The following is an 18,068-nucleotide window of genomic DNA, read 5'->3' on the forward strand; positions in this document are numbered from 1 at the left end:
ATAAGATTTAGAATCTATATTTTAAAATATGAAAATACAGAAAAAATGTACATAAGCAATAGAGTTCCAACTTAATACACTGAGAAAAAAAAATGCAGTAACTAATAGGATATAATTAAGATTTCACAAATCACAACACATGGCTGTAACAAGAGTCAATAACCAAAATTATGATTTCAACTAAACACATACTAAAGATACATGGTGGTGTGGTGTAATGGAATACTATGCATATATTTGGAAAAGGAAAATAGAATAACTGCTAATCAAAGTTTATCATAACTCAGTAGAGATTACATGGTGTCTACATGGGTATTATGTTATAAAGTGATGAACATAGTTGATCAAAGTTTTGCATGGTGAATGCAAGCACTTCCTCCTCACTTGCCAACGAAGCATCAATGCCCATTAATATATACACGAGGGATGTGGGCAATGACGTGCCAGTCGACCTTATTTCTGTCGTATCGCCTCTTCAGATCAGGGCAGTTATAGATGCCCAATTGTTGTAATGCGGTGAGGCCTTGTATCTGCTCTGGCAAGGATGTGAGGAGCGGGCAGTATGAGATGGATAGCTCTTCCAGGGAGGAGGGGCGGCCCATGGATTGGGGAAGGCAAGTCAGGGCGTCCAAACCGGTAATCTCCAGTATGTGTAGAGACCGGAGCTCTCCCAGGCTTTCAGGCAATAGGCGTAGTTTAGTGCACCATCCTATTAGCAGCCTCTTGAGGGAGATGATGTGGCCCAATGACTGGGGAAGGCTTTCCATGCTTCTGTAGCCACCGATGGTCAATTTTTGCAGAGAACGAAGTCGGTCAAACGATCGGGGAAGGCTGTTAACAGTAGGGCAGCGGTGGATGATCATCTCTTGCAGAGAACAGAGTTGATCAACTGATTGAGGAATGCTGCTCAGACTACTGCAGCTATCGATGATCATTTGTTGCAGAGAGAGGAGTTGACCCATTGACTGTGGGAGGCTGGTCAAGCTATGGCAGTAGGTAATGCTTAATTTCTGCAAAGACTGGAGTTCCTGAAGCCATTCAGGCAGCATGCCGAGAGCAGAGCATGAGTAGATATTCAGAGACTGGAGGGACGTGAGGCTCCGCATGCTCTCTGGTAGCTCGGTTAGGCCATTGCACTTCGAAATCTCCAAAGACTCAAGTGCTGTCATTTGTTGCAGCAGTACCCACCCACGCCCAGATTGCAATCCAAGGGATGGTGGTGATCCTGATGATGATATCACCATCTTCCGTAGTGTAAGCTCCTTGAGGTGGCTAAAACTGAATGAAGATGGAAAACTAGAGGATGAAGAGGAGCCTTGGCCTTGGCCTGGCGATTGCATCAGTTGCTCGTTGCTCCCTTCCAATAGCAGGCGCTGCAGTGATGATGGGAAGTATGGCTTCACCAACAATTTAGGACATCCCATAATATGGATATCTGATAGGCATGTACCAATTTGCATTTTGCCCTTCTCATTACCCAAGTTCATCTCTGTTACCATCCAAACTTCTTCTAATCTGGGCAGTCCGTCCATAACTAACTTCATCAGAGAAGGAAATGGACCTCCATTTACGCTTTCAAGAGAAGTCAGTCGTGACAGTTCAAGATGTTCTAAACAAGGCAACTCCACAAGTCCCTCTAGATGCTTCATGTTTGGGAAATCTGATAGCCTCAACACGACCAAAAATGGGAATTGATGCAGACTTTGTTCTCCCACATCAACTTGCTTCAGCATCCATTATGCGTATTTCCCACCTGCATATCCAGCAATATGTAGGTTTCTAATACCTGATGGTGGTTCCAGACCATTTAGTACAGTTTGCTCCGTTTGAGCATTCACCTTATCCTCATCATTTGTCCTCCAATCAAGCTCTAGGGTCTGTAAGTTTGCCTTTTGTTTCAAGCATGTCCTGCACGCCTCATCTGGGTCCTTCACATTTGCAATACCTCTGATAATTAGGTTCTCACTAATCATAGCTATGTTTGTGAGCTCAAAAATTTCTGCAGAGTTTTTGCCCTTTCCCACAACAAATGTGTCTAGATTTTGTAGTCTACTGAGTTGTCCAATACCTATCGGCATAGCTCTATAATTATTACATCCTCTTGTGTTTAATACTTGAAGATTCTTCAACTTTCCGATGCCTTCAGGCAACTCTAGAATCTTACAGCACCACCGAAGATCCAAAAGCTCTAGATTTCCTAGTGTCGTGACACTTGATGGAAGCCTCTCAATTTCGGTAGATTGTAGTCTCAACTCGCTTAGCTTTTTATTTCTGCCGATTGAGTTCGGCAACACTGGAATACTCTTGCAATTGGAAAGGTCTAAACTTGAAATCATGTGGCAATCGCCAACAGAATCTGGTAAAGTCATTAGGCTTGCACATCCTGACAAATTTAGTGTTCTCAACTTCTGCAGCTTACCAATGGATTCAGGTAGCTTAAGAAGGTAAAGACAGAATGTTACATGAAGCGCTTGCAGGCTCCAAACATCTGAAATAGCCTCAGGAAGTGTATCAAAATTCCCGTGTGACGTGCTAAGATACCTCAGATTTTTTACGTGCAGTATGGCAGTGGGTACTGATTTTGTATACAAAGATCCCATCGTGATACTGCGCAAGTGCTTTGCATTCTTCAATTGCTTGCCAAATATGATGATACCACTTTCATCAACATATAGAGCACGCGCCTTTCCAAAAATACTTTTAGGCTGAAGATCTCTTGGTTGATTAATCAAAGAAAAGTATCTATAGCTCTTTGAGAGCATGTTTGCCTCCTTTGGCACAACAAGTGAAATTTCATTGCCCAGGATGGATCGCGCAAGATCATGAACCAAATCATGCATCCCGCATCTTACTCTTCCAGAAGATTCTTCCACATCTTGTAGAAAAGATACTTGCACAAGAGAATTAAAGAACTTGTGGCCAACATATTCCAAGTTATCAACACTTGGCACATTGATCATATCATGAGCAATCCATTGGTCAATCAATTGTTCTTTATCAAACCAGTAACCTTTTGGAAACAATGCACATAATGTGAAGCATTGCCTCAGATGAGATGGCAAATGGAAATAGCTCAACCTCAAACATGCTGACACCGATATATTTTGTCCTTCACCCTCAACATCTAACAAATTGTTGTCTCTAATGGCCTCCCACTCTCCTATCCACTCCTTGTCATGGAGCACACCTGCTAGAACTTTGATTGCTAGAGGCACTCCTCCACATTTTCTAACAATCTCTTTCCCAACCTCTACAAATTTAGGTTCCAAACCTTTTGCAGTCAGTATTAAGCTTTGTTGGAAGAGTTGCCAGGAATCATCTAGAGATAAGAATGGCAAGTCAAACTGGTCTTTGGATCGTACTGCTTTCGCAACTTTTCTACTACGAGTAGTGAGTAAAATCCCGCTTCCAGGTGTGCCATTCTTCAAATGTACCATGAATTGATCCCAATGAAGTTGGTCCTCTATCCAAACATCATCTAATACAAGTAGATACCTCTTTCCAGTCAATTTATCTGATATTGTTTTGCTCATTTGCTGCATGGGATACCGTTCAGACTTCTCACCAGCAATAGCTTCAAATAGCTTCTCAACAAGTTTTGCAACATCAAACTCTTGTGACACATGAACCCATAGTTTAACATCAAAATGCTTCTTTATAATGTTACCATCATTGAAAACCAGTTTAGCCAAGGTAGTTTTCCCAGAGCCGCCAAGTCCAATGACAGAAACTATACTAACACTATGTTTGTCATTAGCCTGTACTAGTTTGGATATTATCATGTGCTTCTCTTTATCTCTTCCTAGCACTGATTCTGCATCAATGTTGGGCAATGATGGCATCTCCCTGACTGTCATTCATATGCTGAATAAGGTGACCAACCGGTAAACTACTTGTTATTGCACTAAAATCATTTCTTTGTTTAACAACTGAAGCAAATTTCTTCTTGATTGCCTTGATCTTGCTAGCAGCCTTGCATTGAAAGATGATTGATTTTGGTTTTGTGAATATATATTTGGACACAATACCACTATCACCACCAATGTCTTGTTTTTCGGCCTGTAACTGGAACTCATCAACAATATCATCAACATCATAAGCAATGCCTTTCAATTGTTTGAGCCAATTTAATGATGGGTCATTCCCCACAGCTTTATCTCCTCTTTCCAACCATTTGTTGATCTCCACAATCTGACCATGGAGCTCTTGGAGATCTTCTTTTGCACCAACTATAGAGCTATACTCTTTCATTAGCAGTGGACCTAACTTGTTACTCACAACCTTCAATATTCCAGATGCTACAACCACTTCCATCCCAGCCATATTGTTAAGGTGCCGCTTTCGCCCAAACCCTGTGTAGTGAAATTAAATTAACAGTCAAAACAACCAAAATTGCATGTGAACAGTGCTGAACAATGGTATATAAGTTTTTTTTAGATTCCAGGTATCTACAAGTTTCAACTTTCAACAGCTTGGCCAGTATAGTGCTTGCTTTTCTGACCAAATTATTTGTTTTTCCTTTACTGCTCTATATTATTATATTATGACTAATGGAGACAGTTATTACATGATAGAATTACAGTAATCAGTAGTCAATGATATTATCTAACTTTACGAGTTTCACTGCTTCTTTTCAAACAGATTTGAGCAGCCTTCTGGTTCCTAACATAATGAGGCAGAAAAGTTGGAATATATTTGTGTGAGGAATCACGGAGCATAATTATGATAGCCCCCTCTCCCCCCCTCCCCCCACCCCACACACACAAACCCAAAAAATGCACTAATAACTATTTGTACATGAAGTGAAGGAAAGTGGAACAAACGATAACAAAATGTGAAAGTAGATGAAGGATATAATGATGGTAAGATTAGCATACCACAGTGTCAAGCACTTGAGCGTCTTTGTAGTTATATAATTTGTGACATATGAGTATTCAGCCTTCAGTTCAGTACCTGAGAAGTCAAAGGGCAAGTTATTGTCCAAAAGATTACCGTCCAAATCAGAAAGTGTAGAAGCCAGAGTACAAATGGATGAACGTAGTAGGATCAACGAACAAAACAATATGGTAACATATTCTTGGTTAAAATAACGCACAATACCTGGAGGTCAGACATGCATGCCGGTCCTTCTTGTGCCCTCCTTTCCACCAATGCGAATCAGAGCTTCTTGGAGCTCATATCTGCTGCTTTTACTCGTGCCATCTCTTCCTTTTCTCCTCTGGAATGTATCCGCACCAGAGCTTCTGGAATGTAGATTTGCACAATGGGTGCTTGAGCCTAGCTGGATCTAGATGACCAGGGATGAGAACACTTGGGTTTGGGAGCTTCTTTGTAACAACCCAAATTTTGCATATTTTTGAAAAAGGAGAAAAGTGATTAATTTTGCATTTTGTGGGAATTTAAATTTAGGAAATTGAAATTTGAATTGAAAATGTTTTGGAAAATTTGTTTGGAAAATAAAAAGAAAAAAAATGAACATCTCCCTCCTCTCTCTCATTTCGGCCTGCTGGCCCAGCTCCCCGACGGCCCGCTCCCTTCTCTTCCTTCCCCTCCTCCCATTCTCCTTCCTGGGCCGGCCCAGTTCAGGCGAAACTGCTGCCCCCGCGCCAGCCCAGCACCGCGCCCCTTCCCCGCGCGTCAGTCGCTGCCTAAGCGGGCCCGCCTGCCAGCGTTTTCCCCTTCCTCCAGCAACCGCTGCGCCGGTCAAGCCGCTGCGCAACCGAGACCCCCGCTAGTCCCTCTGCTGCCTTCCCCGCCTCTTCTTCGCATTCGCCGAGCGCAGCAGAGGCTACAACCGCCGCTCCGTGGATGCCGTGGTCCGCCGTCCGCCATCCGCGTCGTCCATCGTCTTCGAGCCGCCGTCGACTTCGATTCTCCCCGCTGTGAGCTTCGCCGTGCTCCCCTCTATCTTCCCACGCCATTATTTCCTTGTTTCACTGCTTCTAGCGCTCTAGCCATGTGTGCCGACGACGTCCGCACCGCCGGCCATGGCGACCGTCGCCTCGGCCGCGACCTCCGGCCGCCAAATAGGACTAGATGAGATCCCCTGCTTCCCCGCTAACCTCCGGTGCCCTTGGTTCTTCGAATCGTGGCCTGTAGCCACCGAACCGAGCTCGCCGACGTGTTTCTTGTCGCCGGCAATGGAGCGCCGCCGCCGGTGTTACTGTGCTTGGCCGGATTTCTTCTCCTCCCCCAGATCCGTTGCTGACCGTCCATTTCTAATCCGACGGCCATCGTTGGCCGATACCCCTTCGCGGGTAGATATGCTTAAGAGCCCCTCTGTTTTCGCGTAATAGAACCCGCAGTCCAAAACGCATTTCCTCGAGTACGCATTCTCGTTTTGAAAGCGTAAAGTTCACTGTTTAAGTCAAAAGTACGCTTTCAGTATTTACAGAAATGCCATTCGAACTGTTTCGCTTATAGAATTGTCGTTTTAACTCCGAATTGATCCATTCAAATCGCGTTAGCTTCGTAATTTCATAAGCTACATGTTGGAGCTACTGTTAGTCAAGTTTGGAACTTTTTAATTTCATGATTAGAATTAATTAAATATAGGGCTATTGGAAAACCCGTTTTAATCATAACTTTCGCATTGTAGCTCCGTTTTTCGTGAACTTCGCGTTGACGTGATCGTAGCGAAACGTAGATTAGTTTTACAAACATTTTATTTTGATTTCAATACTGTTGGTGTACTGTTCTAATGATAGGAGTGTTTGCTTTGCATGAATGCTTTTGGAATGTTGTATGTTGCCGTGTTGGTCGCGTTCAGACGTTGAGGAAAACGTTGGAGACCAAGATCTCTTCGACGACCAGCAGGACCAGCACGAGTTTGTGAACCAAGGCAAGTATAACATGGGCCTTCCTTGATGTCCTATTTCACTTTAATCAATTACTCATTTGCATGTGTCTAATTTGATAACCGTAAGGACATCCTAGTGATTGATATCCCGTTCCTTGTCTCCTATGGGTTAAATGCATATGGGTAGATTGCTAGTGCTCTAACTGAACATTGATATACTTATAGATGAATGATACTATGGAACAAAGTGAGTAACATGAATTATAACAACTGTTCCATAGGGCGAAAGTGCAAATGACCTTTGTTCATGTTGCTCCCGGCCCTCCATAAGGACTTATCTGTCGGCAAAAGCTGGGACTGACAGTGCAACCGGGAGAGTCATATGGCTCTGACTTTAGCTCAGTAATAGGACCTTTCCTAGCTGGTTAGAGGTTACCTTTTTGGCGCAAATGGGGCTTGCCACTTTGGGTATAGGGCTGCCTCTGTTCCTATGAGTATAGCCGCGATGGATTTGTGCCATAGGAAAGGGGGGTCCCTACATCTGCCTGCCAAGGAAACCTAGCGGCCCTAACCTGTTAGGGAAACCTATGAAATGGCTTCATAGTGTACCCTGTCCGCTCACCTTGGTAGTGACATGGGAGTAATTAACCCGGGCGAATGGGGATCACGACTCGCGGTGAATGTGCACCACCTCTGCAGAGGGTAACAAACTGTTATAACAGCCGTGCTCACGGTTACGAGCGGCCCGGAAAACTCACAGAATAACTGGTTAATTGTTGATGATCGTTTAAAGTTGTTCAATGATGATATATGGTACACCTGACCCCGATATTTGTTCTTATGGGAATTAAATGGGAGCTTAAGCATAACTTGATAATACTTGAGAATAAAAGTTTGACCTATTAAAAATGCTGACTGCAGTAAACCAGAGTCTATCCTTTTTGAGCTTCATAACCCTATGTTAGCTTGCTAAGTACGGAATGTACTTACACTTGTTTATTTTCTTTACTTGGATAAAAATCCCGGATGGGTAACAGATGACAACGGGTATGAGGATTTCCCGGAGGATTATTAGGCTTGTGGTCAACCAGTTGACCTTCCCTGTGATGACGGCCACGAGAGTTCATTCTATTTTTATTATTCCGCTGTGATGTATGAGACTAAGTTCTATTATAACTCTGATGTATGAGACACTGTGATGATACTATTGTAATTTGTCAGCTTGTGTGTGTGATTGATTCCTGGGCACACACGAGTTTTGTGCATTCAATTTTATCCTTAAAATTGGGTGTGACAAATTGGTATCAGAGCCGTGTTGACTGTAGGACGCAAGCCTAGTTAGAAAATGGTCGTTTAGCAGCTTTGCTCCTCTGGTTCTTGCTTACTGACTTATTCTTGTTATTTTATTAAAACATTTATGCTTTTCATACCTTAATCTATTATTTAAAATTGTTGATTCTAATTTCTATCTCACTTTAAATCTATAGATGTCTCATAATCCGAAGACTGCTCGACTCAGCACCGCCGGTTATCGTGCCATGTTCACCCCGCGTGCCCCACCAGCGGAGAGGGAGATTGTGATCATCTCCGACGACGAGGAGATGGCTACACCGACACCTACACCTACCCCTACACCAGTCGCTGTGCCCGTCTACCCTATGGTAGCTACACCTGAGGAGTCGACGGCTACTTCCCCTACACCTGCACCCGCCCCAGCTGCCCCCGTGGAGGACGATGAGATTGGCTGGGAGTGCAAGTACTACTTCAAGCCAGCTTCAGAGACAGCCTACTACCACACTCTTCTCACCCACGTGCTGGACGACTACTTCCCCGACTTGCACGCCTCCATCAGCTACCACTGCGCCGAGTACAAGCACCCACTGGAGGCTACCTTCTGGAAGGTAGAGCTGGTGGTCACCGCATGGAATGATATCATCAATGGACATGAGGTGGAGACTGTCCACAGTGCCCCTGCCTGGAGAGCCCATGCTTTAGATGGCATGGAGGATGCAGCACAGAGTGCCTACATCCACTACCATGGTCGTCGCTTCGAGGCCATGAGGGAGGATCGCTTTAGGTTCCTTCCTCGAAATGATCATGAGGGTGTTTGGCAGGTTTTGGCTCCACCAGAGAATGACCCAACTCTGGAGGCAACGGTGCAGCATGTCCACGCTATGCAGGGAGTGGATGATGAGATCAAAGGAGAACTGCGTGCATCTCAGAGGGCGCAGAGACGTCTTCAGAAACAAGTGGATGAACTTCGAGCACAGCTGGGACAGCCTTCCATCTACAAGAAGAAGCGCCGTTCCTTCACCATGATTGACACCGCTCCATAGGTGTTAGGTGCCTTGATCTAGATTATCATGTCGTTAGTTCGTGTCCTTATTTAGTCGTGTTGGATTTGTGAACTTGGTTGATTAGATGTTTGATTTGTGAACTTGGTTGATTAGATGTTTGATTTGTGAACTTGGTTGAGTTGGTATTTTGCTTGATTGCTGGAAGTTTGTGGGCATGTTCACAACTTCTTTAGATTGGAACTTTAAATTTAGAATGAGATCTTAATGCTGAAGTATCATTTTATCTTATCTCTGCTGTGCTGATTTCTGGAGCAGCCTGTGTTCTTTATCTGGAAACTCGAAATCTGGGATGATAAAAATTCTGAAATTTGTGTGGAGATAACTAGACCTCTGTATCTTTCAAGTGTCTTTGGAATCACGTCAATAGCTATTCAGGTTTGGGAGATCTAATTGGCACAAGTTGATGTTCCTGCGCTGTCTGGAACTCAGAACAGTTTTGGTTTAACTCTATTTTTGACTATGTGCGAGTTCGAATCTGTAAAAGTGGTCTAAATGAAAGTTGTAGCTGATGTCCTAAGCTTTCTAACAAATCTTGGAGCACCTCTGTTGGATCTCTGAAACTCGAGTTATAACAGTTTTACTGAACTGCTGAAATTGTATCTTGCCCAGAGAATTTTCAGCATTGTTTCTTATCTTTGGTAAGCTCTCTATAATTGGAAAAAATCCCTAAATTTTGCACATTTGTTGGAAAACAGATGGCCGCAAGAGGAGGAAGAGGCAGAGGCCGTGGTCGTGGACGTGATGCTCTCATAAATCCACCACCACCGCCACCTGTGACCATGGAACAGATATTGGGAATGCAAGCGCAGCTGATGCAAGCTATGATGCAGCGCTTGGACAATGAACCTGCAAGAGGTCCACCGCCTGTCCAGGTTAGAGATAAGCGTGGAGAGTTTATGAAAGGTCGTCCACCGGTGTTCACACATGCCTCAGACCCTATGGAGGCCGATGATTGGTTGCGTGCTGTGGAGAAACAACTGAACATAGCACAATGCAACGACCTGGAGAAAGTGTTGTATGCTTCCGGGCAACTCCAGGGAGCTGCTCAGGATTGGTGGGAATCATTCCAGTTTGGACGTCCCAACAATGCTCCTAATATCACTTGGTAGGAATTTAAGGACAGTTTCCGATCATACCATATTCCTGATGGACTAGTGGAACTAAAGCAGGAAGAATTCAGATCTCTCAAGCAAGGATCAATGACTGTGGTGGAATATCGGGACAAGTTCGCACAACTATCTCGCTACGCTCCTAATGATGTGGCAGATGACAAGGATAAGCAACGCCGTTTCCTCAAGGGACTCTATGATGGACTGCAGCTCCAGCTGATGTCTAATACTTATCCTAATTTCCAGTCTTTGGTGAATCGCGCAATTGTGATTGATGATAAGCGCAAGGAGATGGAAGCTAAGAAGAGAAGGCTCCAAGGGCAAGCTTCTGGAAGCAACACACGCCCACATGCTTTTCCCCAGCAAGGTTTCCAGCAGAGGAATCAAGGACCAACTCATCAGGGAAACCGTGGTCAGTATCCTCAGCGGAACCAGTTCCAGCAACGTCCTCAATATCAGCAACAGTTTGGAAGTCAGCGTCCCCCGCAACAGACTAGCAATCCTGCAACACGCCAGGGAGTGCCTAACAATGCTCCTGTGAAGAGTGGTGCACAAAACAATCCCAATGCCTGTTACCGATGTGGAGAAGTAGGTCACTATGCTCATCAGTGTCCTAAGAAGCAGAACCAGCAAGCACCTCAGAATCAGGCCAACAATCAGAAGTTCAACGCCCGACCACCTCTCACAGCGAAGGTGAACTATGTGTCATCTGATGCAGCTCAGGAGACGCCTGAGGTCATGTTGGGTACGTTCAGTGTCAACTCTATTTCTGCTACCGTACTTTTTGATTCTGGTGCTTCGCATTCTTTTATCTCCCAAGCTTTTGTTAGAATGCATAGCGTACCTTTGTGTGCCATGAAAAACCCAATACTAGTGAATTCCCCGGGAGGTAGTATGCCCGCTTCTTATTGGAGCCCCTCAACTAGCATTTCCTTAAGGGGGGTAGACTTCAAGGTGAAGCCTATTGTGTTGAGAACAGTGGGAATTGACCTTATCCTGGGAATGGATTGGATGAAACAACACCGGGCAGTGATACAGTGTCAGGAGAAATCTGTGGTTGTGACATCACTCAATGGGGATAGAATCTATGTAGAAGTAGTAGTGCAAGCTCAGCCTACAGCCACAGTGAATCAGCTAGATGGTGAAATCAATGAACAAGATCGTGTCGTGGAGGAATTTCCTGATGTCTTCCCCGATGACTTGCCAGGTATGCCACCTGACCGAGACATTGAATTCATTATTGAATTATTACCTGGAACTGCACCAATAGCTAAACGTCCATATAGAATGGGAGTTAATGAATTAGAAGAGCTTAAGAAACAACTAAAAGAGTTGCAAGAAAAAGGCTTCATACGCCCCAGTTCTTCCCCGTGGGGAGCACCTGTGATCTTTGTGGATAAGAAGGATGGTAGTCAACGGATGTGTGTGGATTACCGCTCACTTAATGAGGTTACCATCAAGAATAAATACCCTTTGCCTAGGATAGATGATTTGTTTGATCAGTTGAGAGGAGCTCATGTGTTCTCCAAGATTGATCTCCGATCTGGTTATCATCAGCTTAAGATTCGGAACTCGGATATACCTAAGACATCATTCACTACACGGTATGGATTATATGAGTACACCGTTATGTCTTTTGGATTGACCAATGCACCTGCATACTTCATGTATTTGATGAATAAGGTGTTCATGGAGTTTCTGGATAAATTTGTGGTAGTATTCATAGATGACATACTAATATTCTCCAAGACTGAAGAAGAACATGCGGAACACATAAGGATGGTCTTGCAAAAGCTTAGAGAACATAAGTTGTACGCTAAGCGGAGCAAGTGTGAGTTTTGGTTAAAGGAAGTCTCTTTTCTGGGTCATGTTGTCTCCAATGGTGGAATAGCAGTGGATCCAGGCAAAGTGCAAGATGTACTGAATTGGAAACCACCAACTACTATAAGTGAGATTCGAAGCTTTTTGGGATTGGCTGGTTATTACCGAAGGTTCATTGAAGGCTTTTCCAAACTAGCCAAGCCTATGACAGCTTTGTTGGAAAAGAATGCTAAGTATGCATGGTCGGATAAATGCCAGGCAAACTTTGAAGAGCTAAAGAAGAGATTGACTACGGCTCCAGTATTAATTTTGCCCGATTTAAACAAGAACTTCTCTATATATTGTGATGCATCCCGTTTGGGTCTTGGATGTGTGCTTATGCAAGAAGGAAGAGTGGTTACATATGCATCCAGACAACTAAGGAAGCATGAGCTGAATTATCCTACTCATGACTTGGAATTGGCAGCTGTGGTTCATGCTTTGAAGATCTGGAGACATTATCTGATTGGACATAAGAGTGATATCTATACTGATCATAAGAGTTTGAAGTATATCTTCACCCAATCAGATCTAAATCTAAGACAACGTCGTTGGTTGGAATTGATCAAAGACTATGATTTGGAAGTACATTATCACCCGGGAAAGGCAAACGTAGTAGCTGATGCACTTAGCAGAAAGAGCTATGCCAATAGAAATCAGACAACACCTAAGTCAGCAGAGTTGTGTGCTGAAATGGAGTATCTCAACTTGAGCCTGGTCACTAATGCAATGGAATTGGTAATAGAGCCTACACTGGAACAGGAGATACGCAAAGGTCAATTGGAGGATGAAAAACTTAAAGAGATAGCAGAGAATGTAGTGCTTGGAAAGGCACCCGGATTCAGAATGGATGAGAATGGAACTCTATGGTTCGGGAAACGGATATGTGTACCGGAAGTGAAAGCTATCCGTGATGCAATTCTGCAAGAGGCCCATGAGTCTGCTTATTCTATACATCCCGGAAGTACCAAGATGTACTTGGATCTCAAAGAAAAGTATTGGTGGTATGGTTTGAAGAGAGATGTGGCAGAATATGTGGCTTTGTGTGACACTTGTCAAAGAGTGAAAGCTGAGCATCAGAGACCTGCAGGGTTACTACAACCAATGAAGATCCCTGAATGGAAATGGGAAGAAGTTGGCATGGATTTTATTGTAGGATTACCCCGCACTCAAAGAGGTTATGATTCAATATGGGTAATAGTGGATCGACTCACCAAGGTCGCTCACTTTTTACCAGTCAAGACTACTTATAATGGTGCAAGATTAGCAGAGTTATACATGGAACGAATAGTGTGCTTACATGGTGTTCCCAAGAAAATTGTGTCGGATAGAGGCACACAATTTACATCGCAATTCTGGCATAAAGTACATAGATCCTTGGGAACCAAGTTGAATTTCAGTTCTGCTTACCACCCGCAAACTGATGGACAGACTGAAAGGATCAACCAGATTTTGGAAGATATGTTGAGAGCTTGTGCACTTCAGTATGGTGATAGTTGGGATAAGAGTCTACCTTACGCAGAGTTCTCATACAACAACAGTTATCAAAAGAGCCTCAAGATGGCACCTTTCGAGGCGTTGTATGGACGTAAGTGTAGAACACCTTTGTTCTGGAATCAGACTGGAGAAACCCAAGTGTTTGTTCCCGATGTCCTTAGAGACGCGGAAGAACAAGTGAGAATGATTAGAGACAATTTGAGAGTAGCTCAGTCTCGACAGAAGAGTTACGCTGATACCCGCAGAAGGGAGCTAACTTTCGAGATTGGTGATTTTGTGTACCTGAAAGTGTCACCAATGAGAAGTGTGAGAAGATTCAATATGAAAGGAAAGTTAGCCCCAAGGTATATAGGACCTTTTAAGATCCTAGAGAGACGTGGAGAAGTAGCTTATCAGTTGGAACTGCCTGAGAGCTTGACCGGTGTGCACGACGTGTTCCATGTTTCCCAGTTGAAAAAGTGTCTGAGGGTACCTGAAGAACAAATTCCTTTAGAAGAACTTGTTGTCAAGGAAGATCTTACTTATGAAGAGTATCCGATAAAGATCTTGGAAACTGCCGAAAGAGTTACGAGAAGCCGAACCATAAAGATGAGCAAGGTACAGTGGAATCGTTATACAGAGGATGAGGCTACTTGGGAAAGAGAAGAAGATCTAAGAAAGACTTATCCCCAACTGTTTGAGTAAGCAATCACCCGAATCTCGAGGACGAGATTCATCTTAAGGGGGGTAGAATTGTAACAACCCAAATTTTGCATATTTTTGAAAAAGGAGAAAAGTGATTAATTTTGCATTTTGTGGGAATTTAAATTTAGGAAATTGAAATTTGAATTGAAAATGTTTTGGAAAATTTGTTTGGAAAATAAAAAGAAAAAAAAAATGAACATCTCCCTCCTCTCTCTCATTTCGGCCTGCTGGCCCAGCTCCCCGACGGCCCGCTCCCTTCTCTTCCTTCCCCTCCTCCCATTCTCCTTCCTGGGCCGGCCCAGTTCAGGCGAAACTGCTGCCCCCGCGCCAGCCTAGCACCGCGCCCCTTCCCCGCGCGTCAGTCGCTGCCTAAGCGGGCCCGCCTGCCAGCGTTTTCCCCTTCCTCCAGCAACCGCTGCGCCGGTCAAGCCGCTGCGCAACCGCGCCCACGTCGCGCGTCGTGGGAGCCCTCCCCCGCTCCCCGGCCTCGTTAAAAGGGAACCGAGACCCCCGCTAGTCCCTCTGCTGCCTTCCCCGCCTCTTCTTCGCATTCGCCGAGCGCAGCAGAGGCTACAACCGCCGCTCCGTGGATGCCGTGGTCCGCCGTCCGCCATCCGCGTCGTCCATCGTCTTCGAGCCGCCGTCGACTTCGATTCTCCCCGCTGTGAGCTTCGCCGTGCTCCCCTCTATCTTCCCACGCCATTATTTCCTTGTTTCACTGCTTCTAGCGCTCTAGCCATGTGTGCCGACGACGTCCGCACCGCCGGCCATGGCGACCGTCGCCTCGGCCGCGACCTCCGGCCGCCAAATAGGACTAGATGAGATCCCCTGCTTCCCCGCTAACCTCCGGTGCCCTTGGTTCTTCGAATCGTGGCCTGTAGCCACCGAACCGAGCTCGCCGACGTGTTTCTTGTCGCCGGCAATGGAGCGCCGCCGCCGGTGTTACTGTGCTTGGCCGGATTTCTTCTCCTCCCCCAGATCCGTTGCTGACCGTCCATTTCTAATCCGACGGCCATCGTTGGCCGATACCCCTTCGCGGGTAGATATGCTTAAGAGCCCCTCTGTTTTCACGTAATAGAACCCGCAGTCCAAAACGCATTTCCTCGAGTACGCATTCTCGTTTTGAAAGCATAAAGTTCACTGTTTAAGTCAAAAGTACGCTTTCAGTATTTACAGAAATGCCATTCGAACTGTTTCGCTTATAGAATTGTCGTTTTAACTCCGAATTGATCCATTCAAATCGCGTTAGCTTCGTAATTTCATAAGCTACATGTTGGAGCTACTGTTAGTCAAGTTTGGAACTTTTTAATTTCATGATTAGAATTAATTAAATATAGGGCTATTGGAAAACCCGTTTTAATCATAACTTTCGCATTGTAGCTCCGTTTTTCGTGAACTTCGCGTTGACGTGATCGTAGCGAAACGTAGATTAGTTTTACAAACATTTTATTTTGATTTCAATACTGTTGGTGTACTGTTCTAATGATAGGAGTGTTTGCTTTGCATGAATGCTTTTGGAATGTTGTATGTTGCCGTGTTGGTCGCGTTCAGACGGTGAGGAAAACGTTGGAGACCAAGATCTCTTCGACGACCAGCAGGACCAGCACGAGTTTGTGAACCAAGGCAAGTATAACATGGGCCTTCCTTGATGTCCTATTTCACTTTAATCAATTACTCATTTGCATGTGTCTAATTTGATAACCGTAAGGACATCCTAGTGATTGATATCCCGTTCCTTGTCTCATATGGGTTAAATGCATATGGGTAGATTGCTAGTGCTCTAACTGAACATTGATATACTTATAGATGAATGATACTATGGAACAAAGTTAGTAACATGAATTATAACAACTGTTCCATAGGGCGAAAGTGCAAATGACCTTTGTTCATGTTGCTCCCGGCCCTCCATAAGGACTTATCTGTCGGCAAAAGCTGGGACTGACAGTGCAACCGGGAGAGTCATATGGCTCTGACTTTAGCTCAGTAATAGGACCTTTCCTAGCTGGTTAGAGGTTACCTTTTTGGCGCAAATGGGGCTTGCCACTTTGGGTATAGGGCTGCCTCTGTTCCTATGAGTATAGCCGCGATGGATTTGTGCCATAGGAAAGGGGGGTCCCTACATCTGCCTGCCAAGGAAACCTAGCGGCCCTAACCTGTTAGGGAAACCTATGAAATGGCTTCATAGTGTACCCTGCCCGCTCACCTTGGTAGTGACATGGGAGTAATTAACCCGGGCGAATGGGGATCACGACTCGCGGTGAATGTGCACCACCTCTGCAGAGGGTAACAAACTGTTATAACAGCCGTGCTCACGGTTACGAGCGGCCCGGAAAACTCACAGAATAACTGGTTAATTGTTGATGATCGTTTAAAGTTGTTCAATGATGATATATGGTACACCTGACCCTGATATTTGTTCTTATGGGAATTAAATGGGAGCTTAAGCATAACTTGATAATACTTGAGAATAAAAGTTTGACCTATTAAAAATGCTGACTGCAGTAAACCAGAGTCTATCCTTTTTGAGCTTCATAACCCCATGTTAGCTTGCTAAGTACGGAATGTACTTACACTTGTTTATTTTCTTTACTTGGATAAAAATCCCGGATGGGTAACAGATGACAACGGGTATGAGGATTTCCCGGAGGATTATTAGGCTTGTGGTCAACCAGTTGACCTTCCCTGTGATGACGGCCACGAGAGTTCATTCTATTTTTATTATTCCGCTGTGATGTATGAGACTAAGTTCTATTATAACTCTGATGTATGAGACACTGTGATAATACTATTGTAATTTGTCAGCTTGTGTGTGTGATTGATTCCTAGGCACACACGAGTTTTGTGCATTCAATTTTATCCTTAAAATTGGGTGTGACATTCTTCTAGCTTGTGCCGCTTCCTAGCGAACTAACCAACTGCAGACCAAGGAGCTTCAACAAGCACACAAGGATTGCAGACTTGGGATGCTGAAGTGCTTCTTTGCCAATAAACTCTATTACCCTTCTAGTTCCTTACATCATAAGGAGCGAAAATAAGCACAGTACAAAATATGAGGCATAGTGCACGAGAGCAACTAAGCAAATATTTAGTGACAGCGAGGCACCTGTGGTGATTTCGCCAATCTCGAGGATTTGCCGGTTCAGTCTTCGAAGATGCTCATAGGAGTAGGGTTTACATGCATGTGTTCATAGGAATAAGTGTGCGTACGTTGTGAGTATCTACGTTGTACTATGTAATTCTCAAAAAAAAAGAAGAAGATGAAAATACCATAGCCTCTAGCTCAGAAGAATCAACAGGACAACAACGATCACGTATTGTAGTTATGATGTATAACTTCTGAGGTTCCTGCCTTGAGCAACTGACAATTGCAGTACAATCACCAGTTTTGTTTGCTGAATACAATTGCAAGGAAAGCAGAAAGTGTAAGTGTAGATGTCAGCCCTTGTTTAGTTCGCGAAAAGTTTTCCCAAAAAGTACTACAGTATCCATCACATCGAATCTTGCAATACGTGCATGGAGCATTAAATGTAGACGAAAAAAAAACTAATTGCACAGTTTGGTTGGAAATTGCGAGACGAACGTTTTGAGCCTAATTAGTCCATGATTGAACACTAATTGCTAAATAAAAACGAAAGTGCTAAAGTAGCCAAATTTCCAACTTTTCGCGAATCAATTGTTGGAGAAATAAATGAAGGTTGCATATACCAGGAGATCAGATCTGCTGCATCTGGTTGTGCTACCTGCAATCTCCAAAGGGAGTTA

General features: G+C 44.3%; 1 pseudogene; it reads right to left on the reverse strand.

Moving 5' to 3' along the window:
• Positions 1-223: 223 nt before the first annotated feature.
• Positions 224-18,068, reverse strand: LOC136487513 (putative disease resistance protein RGA1; annotated as a pseudogene).

Source organism: Miscanthus floridulus, chromosome 10, assembly GCF_019320115.1.
Source record: "Miscanthus floridulus cultivar M001 chromosome 10, ASM1932011v1, whole genome shotgun sequence".
Classification (NCBI taxonomy): Eukaryota; Viridiplantae; Streptophyta; class Magnoliopsida; order Poales; family Poaceae; genus Miscanthus; species Miscanthus floridulus.